Genomic DNA, 16,028 nt, shown 5'->3' with positions numbered 1-16,028 from the left:
CTACTAAGAACTTAAGAAGACTTAAGAAGCATGGGCTCAGTTAAACAATGGATGAATTTCGAGGGACTTGGGACCGAGATTTTGTTAGAAACGAGTTCTTTCGCAGGAAGAAATAAAAAAATGATTGGTAAACTTCGCTTACCTGTATGTATGGTCAGTATTTTTTCGAATGTTTTAAACTTCAAGGGAAAATCAAGAATTTCGTGATTATGTGTACTAACCATGTCATCTGCTCCTAACTAACTTCTGCGAGCTTCACGAATTTGCCAGAGCCTTTGTTTGGTTGTGAAGCTCACGGAAGCTCGTAAAGATGGGTTTAGCGCCTTCTTACAGTCGCGACATCTGTTAGAGCTAAGCTCGGTGGTTTGAGGACAGGTTTTCTTTGTGCTAGTGCTACGTTACCGTCATCTCGTCATATTTGTATGAGAATAAATTTGAAAATCTTAGAAGAAAAGGCGAGAACAAAAAACCTGTCGGTGCTGATTGCTTAATACCACCTCGCTGATCAATAATCAATTTTCACGCTTAGGACAATACGTATGCGTACGACGTCAACGTTGCGTCAACTGTCTTCAGCTGCAAAGCCGGCTTAAACAGAAGCTATACAGACGAACAAAAACAGAAATTATACGCATGATTATCGCAGATCCTCCTCGAAAACTCGTCCAAACGTTGGTTCCAGCTTGCTGCTAACACACGGTTCACATGGGTTTCACATTACGCCATTCTCATCTATTCCTATGCTGTGCCTATTGTACCGTAACCGTATTGCTGTTGTTGTTGTTGTTAGCCATGCTGTAACATTTCAATGCTTACCGCTGAGCTCATATCATTCGCCCGTTTACAGTAGAAAATCCTATCGAATGGGGTTTTAGTGTGTGGAGACTCGGTTATGTGTGTGTGTGTGTTTGCGTCAGCTTTGCCCTTCCAACCTACCGTACCTCAGATGTCCATAGATTGTCGTCTTATAGATATTTATCCCTTGATTATACAGCATACGCCTAAGGTAGCGGATTTGGTCACTGAATAAATCCGAATAATCTGGGAATGTGATGCAGTTTTTTCAACTATGCCATTAGAAAATTACATTGAAGAAGTAGCCCTTGACGTTTTATCGTGGTCGACGAGACAGATCCGATGAGAATGAAAAATGACGTGAGCAGAACAAGACGTCAAACAAACATCACTTGAGAAATAGGTCAAAATTCTTAGGAGATTTGTGTCTTTTCAACACATGTTTTTACGATGTCCGACATTTCAAGTTCTCTTTGTCTGAGCAGAATTTGTCAAGTACATTTATCTGGTGCAAGTTGTTCTCGGAGGGAAAAAAACGCAGTCTTCCGGCCTTCGGCCTTAAAGCCCTCCCCCCTCGGGAATTGAAATAAGAATTCCTCGTGAACATGTATGATTTCGGTATTTTCCTGAAAACTCTTGTATAGATAAGCGATGTAAAACTGTTTAGATGCCATTGTTGACCTAATTCCAAGTATAATGGAACTAATAATGAGGCCTTGGATCTTTGAGTTCGACTTAATAGCTGATACATCCGTGCTCCGCGATGAGTATCACCAAGTTCTGAAGACTACATGAAAGAAAGATGTAGGAGTTTATGTGAAATGAGGAATGTTCTAACTTTATTGCTCCTACAATTTCTCTTGATTGTGGTACGGCATTGTCCTGTTGTACGTCACCTTAAATGATCTACCTATGGTGGGAATCAAATATGGGAAAAAATAGAAAAAATAGAGATAAAAATAAATCAAATGGGTAAATGGAGTAGGTTACTATTGGTGAACGAGTTTTGATGAGTCAACCAATTATGACGTGGTCGTGCCCCGCCCCTTCTAGAATAAGGATCTATCTTGTTATAAAACGACATATGTAGTATGAGAGTCTGGAGAGTTGTACAATTCCAAACATAAGTTTACAGTAGTCACGAGAAAATCAAACTCCTACGTTAGCGTTTCTACCGACCCTTATTGTCATGGAGAGCACATAGTCCTCAAAGGTTTTGCTGAATGACCTCAACTATAGAGTTCAAATTTCTTGGAACTACAGACCATGGTTCTGGAATAAATGCTTATGATTAGTCGTTGTAGTCTGTTTTGTGAAGAGGATTAGTAAAAAAAAAAGAGAAAAAATTAGATAAAATTTAGAAAATCGAGAGAAGTATTAATGTAAAATGTCAGATGTTGTGTCCCCCTCCTAGCAGATAATCATCCTGGTTTCATATACGATCTGCTTTATTATTGGCGTGCTTCTGCTCATTTCCTATCTATTCATCTCTCCTCTCTACTTCCTACTTCTTCCCATATGTGCGATGAGGAGAAGTTGGACCCTCCTCCGGTGAAGGAGGTTTAGTTCATGGGGTGCAGCTCAAGTGAAGGGAGTCCTTTCGACAACCGCCCAAAAGTGAAGGGGGTAATTTCGTCAACCGTTCAAAAGTGAAAGAGGTCCCTTCCCAACCGTTCAAAAGTGAAGGGGGTCAGAGCACCGGCTCCTACTGTGGCATCTATGCTTCTTCCTATCTATTTTCTCATGAAGTTCTAAAATTTCGCTTCAACCGCCTCCAATATGGCAGCTTTCCCATTATCTTGCAACCATGCACAAAGAACTAAACGCAAAGGACGTTAGAAAGTAGTCTTGATGGGTTAAGAAATAGAGATTCCGATAGTTTTTCTCTCGGTGGCTTAAGAGGATATTCTGCAGCATTTGAGGGCATTTGTACACCGTTCAACCATAAAGGTGATTCTTGTTGGACAGTCAGTCAACTGTTAGAGGTAAATAGTTCTGTTTTTAAAGAGTTTTTACGCATTTATTCCAATTTCTCTCCAAATCCAAAATATTCTTCACTTTCCAGATTTGGAATAAAAATTAGGGATTTATTGGTAATGAGGATAACTACATCACTGAGATATTTACTTATTACGCTCGACAACGCATCAAAAGAAACACAAATGCAAACACAAACACAGTAAATACATAGAGAAAAGACAGAAAAAGAAAACAAGAAGCAAAAATAGGAATGGAAAAGACATATAAAAGATTTGTGCACTATTTCTACTTTATGGTAAAAGGTCCGCTGTGTCCGTACGGTCGGTGGTTCGAAACCGCCCCGGCCTCAACCTGGGCTTTCATCTATCCGGAGGTCGACGAATTTGTATCAGAGTTGTCTGCGAGACTAAAAACACTAACTTCACCATCGGGCCGCAATTCATGGTATAGGCCAACACGCGAAACCTCAGCGATTAAGAGTTACAGTATTTTATCACATTTTATTTTAGTTAAAGTACTAGTTACAGTACTAGTATTTTCGGTTCCGGTTTCAAATTCAAACAAAGTGTGGGTGTGGTGTAACGGTTAGATGTTCCGCTTCCTGCACGATCGATCGGAGGTTCGAATCCTGCCTGGTGCTCAGCAAGCCTTTCATTCCTCCGGGGTCGATAAATTGGTACCAGACTTGTCTGGGATAAATAACACTGACTTGACATATCGGCCACCCCGCAAGTCATTGTATACGCCAGTTACATGTTCGTGAACCTCAAACGATTTTGAATTGAAGTGAACGTGGGGGCGCATCCCAAGCGGAATGATCAGCCGGAAACTTTACTTCTAAAGGTTTTTATGTGTTTTTATGCCTTTTTTATTAGTATTTTCAGCTTCTCAGCTGATTTTCAACTGTTCCTGGTTGAAATCAGCGTTATTCGATAAGTGGATTGTGGGAGAATCAACGAAATTTATTAGGTACTTTATTCTTAATAGTACTTTTTTTCGCAACGTTGAGCGATTACTGCTTTCGCGGTGGTCTCGTTGCGACCTCACTATGGAACGCCCGCTACTCCTACGACGCCTTCTCTAGGTCAAATCGGAACAGTTATGTTCCATTCTAACTTCATTGTTTTATTTTTATTTTCCTGTAAATTTGCATGAGTTCCTGCTTGATACTGTGATCACCACATAGATTTTTCACGATTGATCGATTCCAGTAGAAAGGCGCCCGTTTGACTGTAAATGATAAATGATTAGAAGTAATAAAGCAGTTGAAGGGAATAGAAGTGCTTCCTGGGTGTTGTCACATTCTCAGGACCTATTTTAGAAATTCAACGAAAGCTTTTTTTTTCGCGAAAAAATCACACAATTCAAAGGAAGATCGATCACCAGTAGGTCAGAGGTGGTCATCACTTAGATGAATGATTCAGGATGCGCTCTTTTTTGCTTGAAGAATGAGCGCACGTGAAAATCGCATTAATTTTCTTGATCGACAAAGATTTTCCATCTTTTTCCCATTAGTAGCTACTCGTTTAGGTATTGAGACATTCTCCGCCTTCCTGTCTTTATCTTTTTCTTTTTCAGATGGGCACGAAGCTCGGTTTGTTCTCGTATCTTCGTCGTCTCATCCACAGAAATCTCTTTTTATGGAAAAAATAACTATATCTGGATATCCCTTAGAACGGATGAGTTCTTAATTTGGATATCATTTCTTCACGGAAGTGAATAAATATGAAGAAGGTCCTACTTCAAATTCAAGTTGTAAACATTTTTTTCTGAGAAAAAAGTGATTAGATGAAGTACTGCTATTGAGAAAACCTCCTAAAACTTTCTTAGGACATTTGAAATACTGTCAGATTTCTTGAGTTGACTCAGTTTTTCCTTCCGTTTTTAATCCTTCTACATGATTTTATTTGTATTTCATTTGTTTTGGAGAATTTGCAGTTCGCAGTTTCCTTTATTCTATTACTCAATTTCTTTTTTCTTTGCTCTATTTCTTCTTTTAATTTTATCCCCTAATCCATCTCTCCAAGTGACATCAGTCTGCGTCCACTTCACAATAGCAATCCAGGCGAACCGTTGCAGAAATACGGTACTCTCCGAAATTCAGTGACGTTGTACAGGGCAGTATCGACATTTTTTCACGCTAAGCTCGATCGCTGTTGCACGAATCCTATTATGCAGATGCTTGGCGACGATTTTTCCCGGCGCTGCAACCCATCCGGCCGCCCGCTGCTGCACTTACGCCGTCGTCGTTCTCTATTGCTCTAATTTTGTGAATAAATGCCTTTCCTTGTCTTTGACATCGTTGCGTTCAACGAATTTTGAACTTTACACCTAATTTTTCATGAATTCTAGTATTTCTTCTAATAGCAGAACTTTTCAAAATGACTGACACTATCAGGAAGAATCTCCAAGTCCTCTCTTCTTTCAGTTTCAAAGTTTCACCAAAACCTCGTTGGCATGACAAGAAAACATAAAAACTATCGGGAACTTCAGATTTAACTGTTTGGACTTCATTCTTTGATCGCAATAGAAATATATAGTAGTTCAAGCGAATTTTTCATAATGGAGGAACCTTTTGTCATATTAATAAAAGTAATTTTAATGAGAAAAATACTAGAAATAATGTGAATAAATAATAATGACAGTAACAATAACAATAATATACAAAAAGAAATTAATAAAACAATAATAAATATAAATCTCAAAAATCTCTGCAATTTTTAGGGTTTAATTTGATTCCGTTTACTTTATTTATTTATTTATTTATTTTATTTATTCTGTTTTTATTTATTTATAGTTAATTTTATTTTTATGTTATTTTTCCATTTTATTTATTTTATATTTTATTTTATATTATTTTTATTATTTTTATTTGTTTTTTTTTTAATTTTTGACTTAGTTTGACGAAATCCATTCTTGAGGTCCACGTTGAAGGCGTCCTGGGTAAGGATCACATAACCCTTCCTAAGGATCGGCTCTGATATCATTCCGACAATCTAGTCCATAGGACTCGTTCGTTTGTTGTTTATTTATTTATTTATTTTTGTTCTTGTTGTTTTAGTCCTTATTTAGTTGCAAAACATCCTCCGTTAGCGATTTCCTCAGGATATAGTAAAAAAGCGAAGAACTCGTTTTGCTCTCCTGTTAGCGCATTAAGTCCGTCTAATCTGTGTACACGAAAAAAAAAACCCGAGAAAACACGCTGCAAGTGAGTTCGCTGAGTCTCTCTGAGGACATTGTTGACAACATTTTCTTTGATCTGTGGTTTTTTCTATTGCTTTCTTTCTCTCTTTCTTTTCTACCCAAAATGACATCTTGAGAAATTTCGTTGCTTAGAAATCTCATAATTTTCTATTCGCTATCATTCCTGCTTGCAATGAAAAATCTTAACTGGAAGGTTTGTCACGAAGATGAGGTGTAGGTATAAGGTAATAAATTTTTATTTCAAATCCTAGAATTGTGAAACTGCTAAGAATTTTGAGAGCATATGAGTTTGAAGGGGTGCTGAACGCGATTTTGTATACTTTGAAGATAGATAGAAAGTGTTAAATAGCTTTTGAGATGTTGTGCAGTGGAGAAAGATGGGATTTTGTCAAGGAATCTTTGAACTGGGTTTATATGGCATCCCCAGTATTTCCTTGGGACCGTTGTTGTTCATTTGGAATCCATTCCAAAAGCAGAAAATGAGTTCGTTGAAATCTAGTCTTTTACAAGAAAAGTGCAATGTTAGAGAATTAGGCCTAGAAGTTCGAATGTTCCCTTGTCTTTAAACCTCGGCATATTCTGTCTGTGTTTTGTTATAGTGTGCTTGCGAGGTTTTTAGATGGAACCTTTATTTGCCTGACGTTTCGGCTTTTTCGCCGTCTTCAGAGGCCTAAATAGGGGATGATTTGAGCAATGCTACGTTTATCCCGTCAAGTACCACACTACGCAGGGTCTTTATTTTTCGCTACCCTGATGAACGATTTTCAGTGAAAATTTTTCACTACCCTGAACGATTATCGAAACACTGACCCAGGATAGTGTGGCACTTGACGGGATAAACGTAGCATTGCTCCAGTCATCCTCTATTTAGGCCTCTGAGGACGGCGAAAAAGCCGAAACGTCAGGCAAATAAGGAGTTCCATCTAAAAACCTCGCAGGCACACTATCAGAAAACATTAGGCCTAGATTTCGACCATCACTTCTGATCTACAGAAGTTTCCCTATTTTTACCCAATTGATGTGTGGATCAGGGGATGTATGATGATGCTTTGATCCGAACGTGCTACTAGAGTACATCTCCAGTGGGTGAGTCCCTTGCTTCCAAGTAATCCATACCAATACGAATCTGAGGACAAATAAGCTGTGGATTTCTGAACGATAAAAATATAATGATAAAATATAAAACTAACATAACAACTGACATAATATAATGCTATGATCCATTATGTAGAGCTTCGTCCTACAGTAGCAGAATTGAAGGCAGTCTATCACGATTTTGACGTGGTGCGGAACACTGTGTGGTTCCGCCCATCTTTCCGTAACAGTCGTAACTCCGACCGCTCGCTTTCGGATGCGGCGCGTGCACAAGTGTGGTGCGTTGCAACTAATGTCATCTTAAAAAGTAGCGTCTTCAACGCCGAACTCTACACTTCCGTTATGGATTCTGCACTCTGTCAAAATCGTGATACGCTGCCATTGAGACCACAGATTTTTTGCAAGCCTTGTGAAAAATTTGTAAAAATAGCGTAAAAATGTTTTTTTTTACCGGCTTTAAAACGCGAGACGGTTTTTTCGCCTAGTGAGAACTATTGCTGATCGCAGTTTATCTCTGTATCTTGAAGTCATCATTGGAAAAAAGTTTCTGGTAGAAACTGTTAGGCTTTTCCTGTTAGAATTAAGGTGGGGTCCACATGCAGCTCTAGAGAATGACAGTGAATGCGGAAAAAACCTTTAGAAGTAAAGTTTCTGCCTGATCAATCCGCTTGGGATGCGCCCCCACGTTCACTTCAATTCAGAATCGTTTGAGGTTCACGAACGTGTAACTGGCGTATACAATGACTTGCGGGGGCCGGTCGATGATCAAGTCGGTGTTGTTATCCTCCCTGGCAAGTACGTCACCAATTTTTCGACTCCGGTGGGATGAAAAGCTTGGTTGGCACTGGGATGGTTTCGAACTATAGACCGTAGAACCACAGCGGTCCTCTTCCTCTTCTCTTCTGCGCTACACCCGCCCGATATACAATTACAAATTGGGACATCAGAAACCTCACGAGCACCGCAGATACCAGTTTACGCAACGATGTAACTAATTACAGTCATAGAATGGAAGTGGTGTGCGCGATCTGCGCTACTAATTCTTTTTTGTGAACCTTCGCGACTTCGAAATGGATCCCGTGGTTAACGACATACTTCTATACTGTCTCGAGGATTTCCGGAGACAGTGGGATTCGTACTAGTCTTTGGGCGCTGATCCGCAATGATCTGAGTCGCAAGGGTGGCCTACGGCTCGATCATATTCTTCATTGGTGCCATCTATTGCGATATCGTACCGAAAGGTGTTTAGCGAAGCGATAAGTCCTCTTAGCTGGTGACAGCCTTTCAACTTTCGATTGCATTTCTCGCCTCTCTGCGGGAATAAAAATGTGTTTCGATAGAAACGATGGACGTAAAACTTCGCGACAACAGCGACTTCCGTCAATTAGGCCTTCTTTGCTGACGATGATACGAACAATTGCTTGAAACTTGAAACTCTACACCAAGTGATTTTCAGTCCACCGTAAATGGGAAGGCATACGGAGTTGTGCAAGAAGAAGATTCTCCATTGTTGGTTCACGTTTTCTCAGCCTTGAACGAACTGGTGATCGCTTGGAAAAATTGAAAAAAAACATTCATTACCACTGCTTATCTTAACGAACACATCAGTTCTTCCACTGTCGGATGTGTTGAGGAGCAGTTATTGCTTATGCCTTAGAAAGTGTCCAGTAGATCCTCATCACTTCGGCCCGGATTTTTTTTTTGGGGGTTTTTTACTTGACCAGGCTTTTTTGGCCAAATACTTGGTCCTCTTCACCTGCGTCGTCAGATTTTCATTTCGATTTTCGATTTTCGCTCCCTTTCAATGTGACCGTACATATTTGTGTGTACAGTAGCTCCTTGCAACGACTTAGATGGATCCTGAACCCTCATTCTTCCTGACCCATCTCCTTCAATGTTCATCCTGACTGAAAACAAATTGTTTCTTAGAACAGTCTGTATCAATAAAGCCTACTGACTGCTCGCTAAGTTGCATATCCAGGGAGACTGGGTGGACTAACGGGTGGTCGGCCGGTTCCTCCTGAAGTGCACTGAAATGAAAGTTCTAGAACCAACTGTAAACCGTCTCCTTTGCACTTTACAGTCACTTTTGACGGCAAAGAACGGCTGGATACAATGCACGGACACGCAAACAATCCATGCATCTATGTATGAACATGAGTACGCCCACGCGGAAAGTATAAGTCAATCTCGGCGTAGTAGAAACTGAGCAGTTATTCCTTGAATCGATCTTCGTTCCAGATTTCGTCACTGTCCTCCCATTTTCCACGTCTAACATGCATAAATTATTTCATACTGGGAGCACTGAAGAGTTTTGAGGGATTTTGCAACTTTGAAGCCTTACTCAGGGAGATTGGCACAATGTTTTCCTTTTTCCATACTTTCTTATCCGTCACTTGCGGATGAGCTACGTTAATGTTTAGCCCTTTATTCGCCAGACTCCTCGTAGCCTCGCGAGTTAACTAGCTATTATGGCTGAAGTGACGGGGGATGCGTGACCTAACTGCTATAAATAAACAAATTCTATTCATGCTTTTATAACACATTATTCTGAAAGTCGTTCAAAATTTCAGGATACCCTCTGCCTTCAGAGAAAACGCTAGCTATAGCAACCGCTAAGGATTACTGAGGTAATCATTTCGGTACGAAGGTTGTATCGTACGAGAATCAACCGCCTTATCTCCCTTACGGCGTAAACAGACAAAGTCGCAGAAGAATCGTGGATTGATTTCAGCAAACCTGCTGGTGATCTTTGATCTTAGTTCTGAGCTGCTCCGATTCCTCTTCTTACGGCATCCTGATCCGGTTCTTTCAAAAATTCTATTCCTGTCTCGAGTTTCCGGTCCTTTTGATTCTGCGTGTCTTACATCTTAATCACAAATGGATGAGATTTCTTTTGTTTTTTGTTCCATGGGATCTTTTTGGTGAAGAACTGATCTCGTAGATTCTTTTGTGGACTGTGTAGTATTTATCCAGTACTAAATCTACCATATCCATCCTTTTAAATTGAGTTCTACTTCACGCAATTTGCATCACTCTTCCAGCTGAAAGAGATGGATAAAGGGAGAAAGTAGGGTGAGTGACGAGAAGAAGATCAGGTTGTGTGAAAAAATCTAAAGAAACCGAATTGGTTGAAAACTCCTGCTCCAGACGATAAGGACATCAACGTAGGAGAATCCGCTTTGCTAAAGATCTTGTTTTTCAAAGCGAACCATTCATTTACTTGAACCGTTGACCTCAATTTCCTCGACGGCCACAAGATTTTATCGAAACCAATTCCGTTCAAAACGCTGCGCAATCTATGTGCTTTTGCTGTCCTTCTTGCGATGAGTTCTGCTTCTAGGCTTGGTTACTGTACTGCTTTACTGTTGACCCGGTACAGTGTTGGCTGTATCAATTCCTGATGTATTAGGTATACAGTAGGCAGAACGGTGTTTGATGTGTCACCTCGACAAGAGGAAGTGGAGACGACCTTGTTTGGTTTTCCTATTATGCGTGCGGGTTGCGTCGGTCAACGGCTTAACGCTCACCGATGACATCTCCTTCAGTTCGGGACGTTCCCCAAACCACTTCTGTGTGCTTCTGTTTTTAAAATGAACCTAATTTTCTTGCATCTGGGATCACTCACTCGCAATTTTCTCTCGAATAAAATTCCTCCGAAAATGAGCAGTGGGCGTTTCCGAAGGCTCCTAAAGCCTGTTCTGTTGGATAAACAGATCGTTTGTCAGTTCTCGAGCTGCTATGATGCTCTCAAGAGCAGCTTGCTCAGTTTGTTTTGTGCTCTTCTCAGCTGGTCACGTCTTTTTTCCCCAACTCTCCATAGCCCAGCTTGTTGTGGGGCCATTCCCACAATTCTGCTTTTGGTAAAGAAATGTCTATTTTCCGCTTGTACATGCTACTCTAGGGTAATTGTCAGTGAAGGACCAGTTAGTTATTATATATTGTTAGTTTAGTTATTATTTTATTATTTTTAGTTATTATTAGTTTAGTTATTATTCCTTGTCATCAGATAAATTTATCTGGTGGAAATTAATAAGAATCTACAAAAATAAAGTTGTAATCCAAGATTTCCAAGAAAATATTTCAAGAAAGTTCCAAGAAAATATTTTGGAGAGAACGACGACAATGTTCTTTCGAATGCAGCGTTTCGATAGCTTCCATTATCTTCGAGGAACAACTGGCATTACCTGAATTTTCTCGGTTTACTCAGCTAATTTCCAATCTTCTTCTTTTCCCTTAAATTTTCATTGCAAGCTCTTTTCAAGAGTGATCCTACTTACAACCATTTGAGGTGAAAATCTTGTGGCGGATCAACAACAGTCTTGTTGGTTTTTCAGTGGCTGAAAATTCTGTATATGTACCGATTCCAAGTGAAAGTTCATAGCTCTATGTGTTGATAAAAATTAGTACTTTTTGTTGTTCGGATTTGTTTCTGTTGATTCTTTCACGAATCATAGTTGTCTAATTAACTTTTATTTGAAAAAAAAAGAAAAAACGAGTTTAAAACATCGCAAAGGACTAGATTTTCAAACTTTAACCTACTCACATCCCTATTCAATGGAAAAAAAGAGAATGGAGGGAAAACCTCGCCAAGCTTCTTTTCATCCACGGCCTAATTCTTCCTCTTACTTTCTACACTGCCCGAAGCATCGTTTTTTGCTGCGTATGTAGCTAAATTCCTCTGCGTTTCTCGATCCTGGCTCATCCTTTTCTTTGGAAAATCCTCATAATTCTGGAGGCCATCCCCGTGTGATCTTATTTTGTGATTTCGGAGAGGAACATATTAAGGAATTCAGTAATCGAGAGAAATCCGGAGAAAGCAAAGACTACGCACACATCCTAAAGAACACAGTAAAGTCATCGACATATTTGGACAGCGAATAGGTGAGGTGCACGTTCCAGAATTCTTCCCACGTTTTCTGGACAAAGCTGTTTACTCAGGCCGGCGGCGCGAAACGAGCGGGTGACCGATTCAACAAAGCGCACCCACCGCGTCAGCGAGAAAAACGTCTTTGGATCGCGTTGACCGCTAGCGGTTCGTAAACGATGTCTCATCAATCGTCCAGCGGTGACATTCCTTCCGTCAAGGACCATTTTACAGTCAGCCCGTTCAGCGACGCTGTTGTTGCGAATGTAGTTCGACTTTACGAGCGTCTTTCCATTTCATGCCTTGAACAAGTCCCTGCATCTCCAGGATCACAAGAATCGTGAATTTTATAGCATGATCTCGCTGAACTCCACATCGTTTCGGCAACAGTCACTCACCCTGAACTACCATTTAGCCGACTGTCCCTTTCAAGAAAGTTTTCTTTCCCTTACCTTCGTTCGAAGCACATTTCCGGAAAGTTTTGTGGTCGCTCTGCGATGATCACAGTAGATCACATCGATTCGTTTGATCCCAGATTTCGTACATCGGGACTCCTTTTCCAAAGGTGGTTCACTCTGCACCTCTTTTACCGCTTTCGCTTTTCAATTCCATTTAATAAATAGTTTTATTTTACAGCTATTTTGCCTCTGGGACTCATACTGTTCAGAATGTGCCTTTGCCTTTAATTTATTTTCAATTTAGGATTTATAATCATATTATTCCGTGTTTATCCTCTACTAAACATGCATAGCATCACTGAAGTCACTAGAAAAATCTCTTCACTATCTTGGTGAGAATGATGCTTATTACTTCGTTACTATTACTTAGTATTACTTATTACGTCTAATTAAAAATTTCACATTTCAAACATGAGCTTCACCACTCTCTCTAAGACTTTTTGTCAATTTTTGTGCGTAATAGGGAATAGAAGCCAGACTTGTTCCGTTTTTTTCAAATTTTCAAACCCTAAGTCCTTTGTATCCCTAGAATACTCGTTGTTGCAAATGTTTATTTTGAACTTTTTTCATGCGGATTCGAGCTCTTTTTTTGTGCGTTCGATTCGACTTTGAATCGCTCGAAATCCGATCTGTTGTCAAAATTCGACTCGATTTTGACTCTACTCTTTCCTCCTTTCCTCCACCAGGTCGTTTCTAGGTTTCGATTGCGTCCAATGTGTCAAATTCCATTGTCAATCAGTAGAATGTGATTATGCCGTTCTCAACTAGCACCAACTTTAGCGATTTGATTCATTCGACCGTTTTTGACTGCGTTCTTAATCATTGTTACAGTCACCTGTCACCTGTGTTCCCGTTGCTCGTCGATTTGATCGAGCGAGCACCAGAAAAACTTCGATTTGTCCCAATCGCGCGCAGGGGTTACCCAGGGACTTCTCTTCTCGCGAGGGACTCGAAGAGCGTCGAATCTTTACTTGAAGGACCTCCCGAAAGGGACTGACCATTGGGTCGGCGGTCTTCCTGCGGTGCGTTTGATGTCGCGTGTTATCCAGTCGCTCACAGCTATGGTCCAGCGATTTTCGTTGAAACGCATCAGGTGTCCGGCTGATCTTATTTTACTTTCCTTCGCATTTGAGGCAACGTCTCTGATCTTCGATCGAAGACGAGAGTGAGGAGTGAAGTTCAAATCCCTGGCATCGTCTTTTCAATTGCGCGTTCTGTGACGCTTTCTCATAAACCTCAAACCACCGTTACAGTACTCATCAATCATCTGACTTCTCATCTCAACGACCTTGTGAAAATTCGCTCCAAATTAGTTGAAGGAGCGGAGAGAAGTTATACTAGCGGAGAGTGGGTGCGTTGCCGAGAATGGTCATCGTGACCATCGAAATGTCATTCGCGGTGACTCTTATCTAACCGCCGACATGATGAATGGTTTGTAAACGGGATGCTGACCACCGTAAGAGTGTACCGACGCCAATGGTAAGACGAGAAGACTACTTTCGCCTCGTCGTGGGATAGAATTACTTGAGTTCAGCAGTTTGCTGATCCACACTGTCCAGTAGTGACTCGGAAGTCCTTGCTAGTCCTGAATCTCATCCTGCGCAGAACCACAGCTTCACCACAGAACAAAGTTCTCATGCTTTGCATACGAAATGTGTCGCACTTTTGGTATGCAGAGCACCAGATCCTTGCTTTTACGTATGCGTATTTAAACGTAAAACTCTGACTTTCATCGATTTGTGAAGTACTGTAAAAAATTATGGAAATAAGTCCACCCTAGCGAAGCGAATGGGCATTTTTGATGCTTTCATATATGAAGATTATCCTCGTAATCGCCCGTTAATTTCGGTTGAAAAAGATTGCAGAGGGGGCGGGTGTAATGCAGTCCGATATAGGGTCTTGTACGGTACATCTACCTGGTGAAAGCTCCGTTGTGGTCGCACAGTCGATGGTTCGAAACCAATCTAGTGCCAACCATCCCTCCGAGGTCGACAAATGGTACGAGTCTTGTCTGGGAGGGAAAAAACACTAGGTTGATCATCGGCTTCCCACCGCAAGTCGTTTTACATGCCGACAACATAACGATTGCGGATCGCAGTAAAATGCGTTGGGCGCATCCAAAATGGATTGATGCACCAGAGACTTTATCCATTATCCTTTAAAATTGCAGAAAAAAATGGAAATATAGATTCAGATCATGTCGGGAAGTTTAGACCGCTTCCCAATCTTAGTGTTAGTTGCATAGACCGCAGAAATGAGGTGAGCAGGGGTTTTCAGCAAAGTTTTGCAGAGAATCCAACCATGGTAATCGGGATAATTCGGCAAGAAGAGATCGGCCATTCGGGTGGTTTAAATTTGATTTGATTATGTAAATTAACAAGGGTTTAGTAATTGGTTTCAGTTTGTTTTGGCGCGGTTTCTTTGTACATGCCCGAAAATTATCCATTCTTAACATTGGCGGAGGTGGATCAAGCATGGAAATTAGCTTAAAAATTCAACTAGCAACGATTAGAATCCTATAGTAATCTTGGAACTGTTCTCTTCATCGGGAAAAAAATCTCTGGAATTTTCTTTGGTCGTTCTTTGTCTGTTGAGAACAGATCAGATAAAATCGATTCATGTATTTTGCACTGCAATCTCATTAGAATTTGACGCATTTAGATAAAACTAGTAATCTGAAAGTTGTGAATAAGTAGTTGAGTTGCGCAATTAGTTGATCTTTTGACGTTCGTCTTTTACTTAATTTTTCGTTTTTTTTTCATTGTTCATTTTTGAATTCCACTCGGTGAATTTTTTTGCGATTAGAACTGATATACTAATCGGAATATATTCCTGACTGTCACATTTCCAGCATGTGCAATTCGTTACGAGACCACCTATTAGTTTTTTTTTGTGAATTGTTCATGACTGGTATTGCAGACTGGAGTTTATTGCTTGTTTTCTGAATTTTGCGTCCGCTATCGATCGACAAAGTAAATAGTTTGTAAGTGAGATGATCAAGAGCCGATAGTCGTAAAAACTTCAGCGGCACGTGAAGTTAGCGGATCGGTTCTGGCTCTGTTGTTGTTCGTCTGAGAATACTCCTTTCCTTCAGATAAAACACCCTTTTGTAGAGCTTTATTAATGTTTATCAAGAAGAAATACTCAAATTAATAGAACTAAGACAGGATATGCTTTTTTTGCCGAAATTCTACCAACTGATTAATTAGATGTGTGGATTCTTCAGGATGGCAAAAAAAAATGGTCAGATCCGCTCGTTTCATCGGTAACGCCCTAACCTGCTCAGTTTATTGCTTGTTGTGATTCTGAAAGTTCTCTTGGAACACCTCATTGGCTACCGTCCTCTGCTATGTTATATTTGCTCACTGTTGGGGACCTTCGTTAAAGTTCGAATTCACCTAAAAAGGCGGTTATTGGAATTTTTTGGAGTAAAATTATTGAAATTATTAAATTATTAGAATTCACGTTCATATAAGTATATGTAGGCATGTTGAAGAACCAGTCTCCTAACAAGTTCTCATTGATTCTAGAGAAGTCGTAATCAATATACTAACTTCTTTCAATTCTCAATCAGAAATTTCAGTTTCAATTTAAATCCCTGCGAGATCATCCTTAATAATTTTCTGCGT

Source organism: Necator americanus, chromosome I (genome assembly GCF_031761385.1).
Source record: "Necator americanus strain Aroian chromosome I, whole genome shotgun sequence".
Taxonomy (NCBI): domain Eukaryota; kingdom Metazoa; phylum Nematoda; class Chromadorea; order Rhabditida; family Ancylostomatidae; genus Necator; species Necator americanus.
This window is presented reverse-complemented; position numbering follows the sequence as displayed.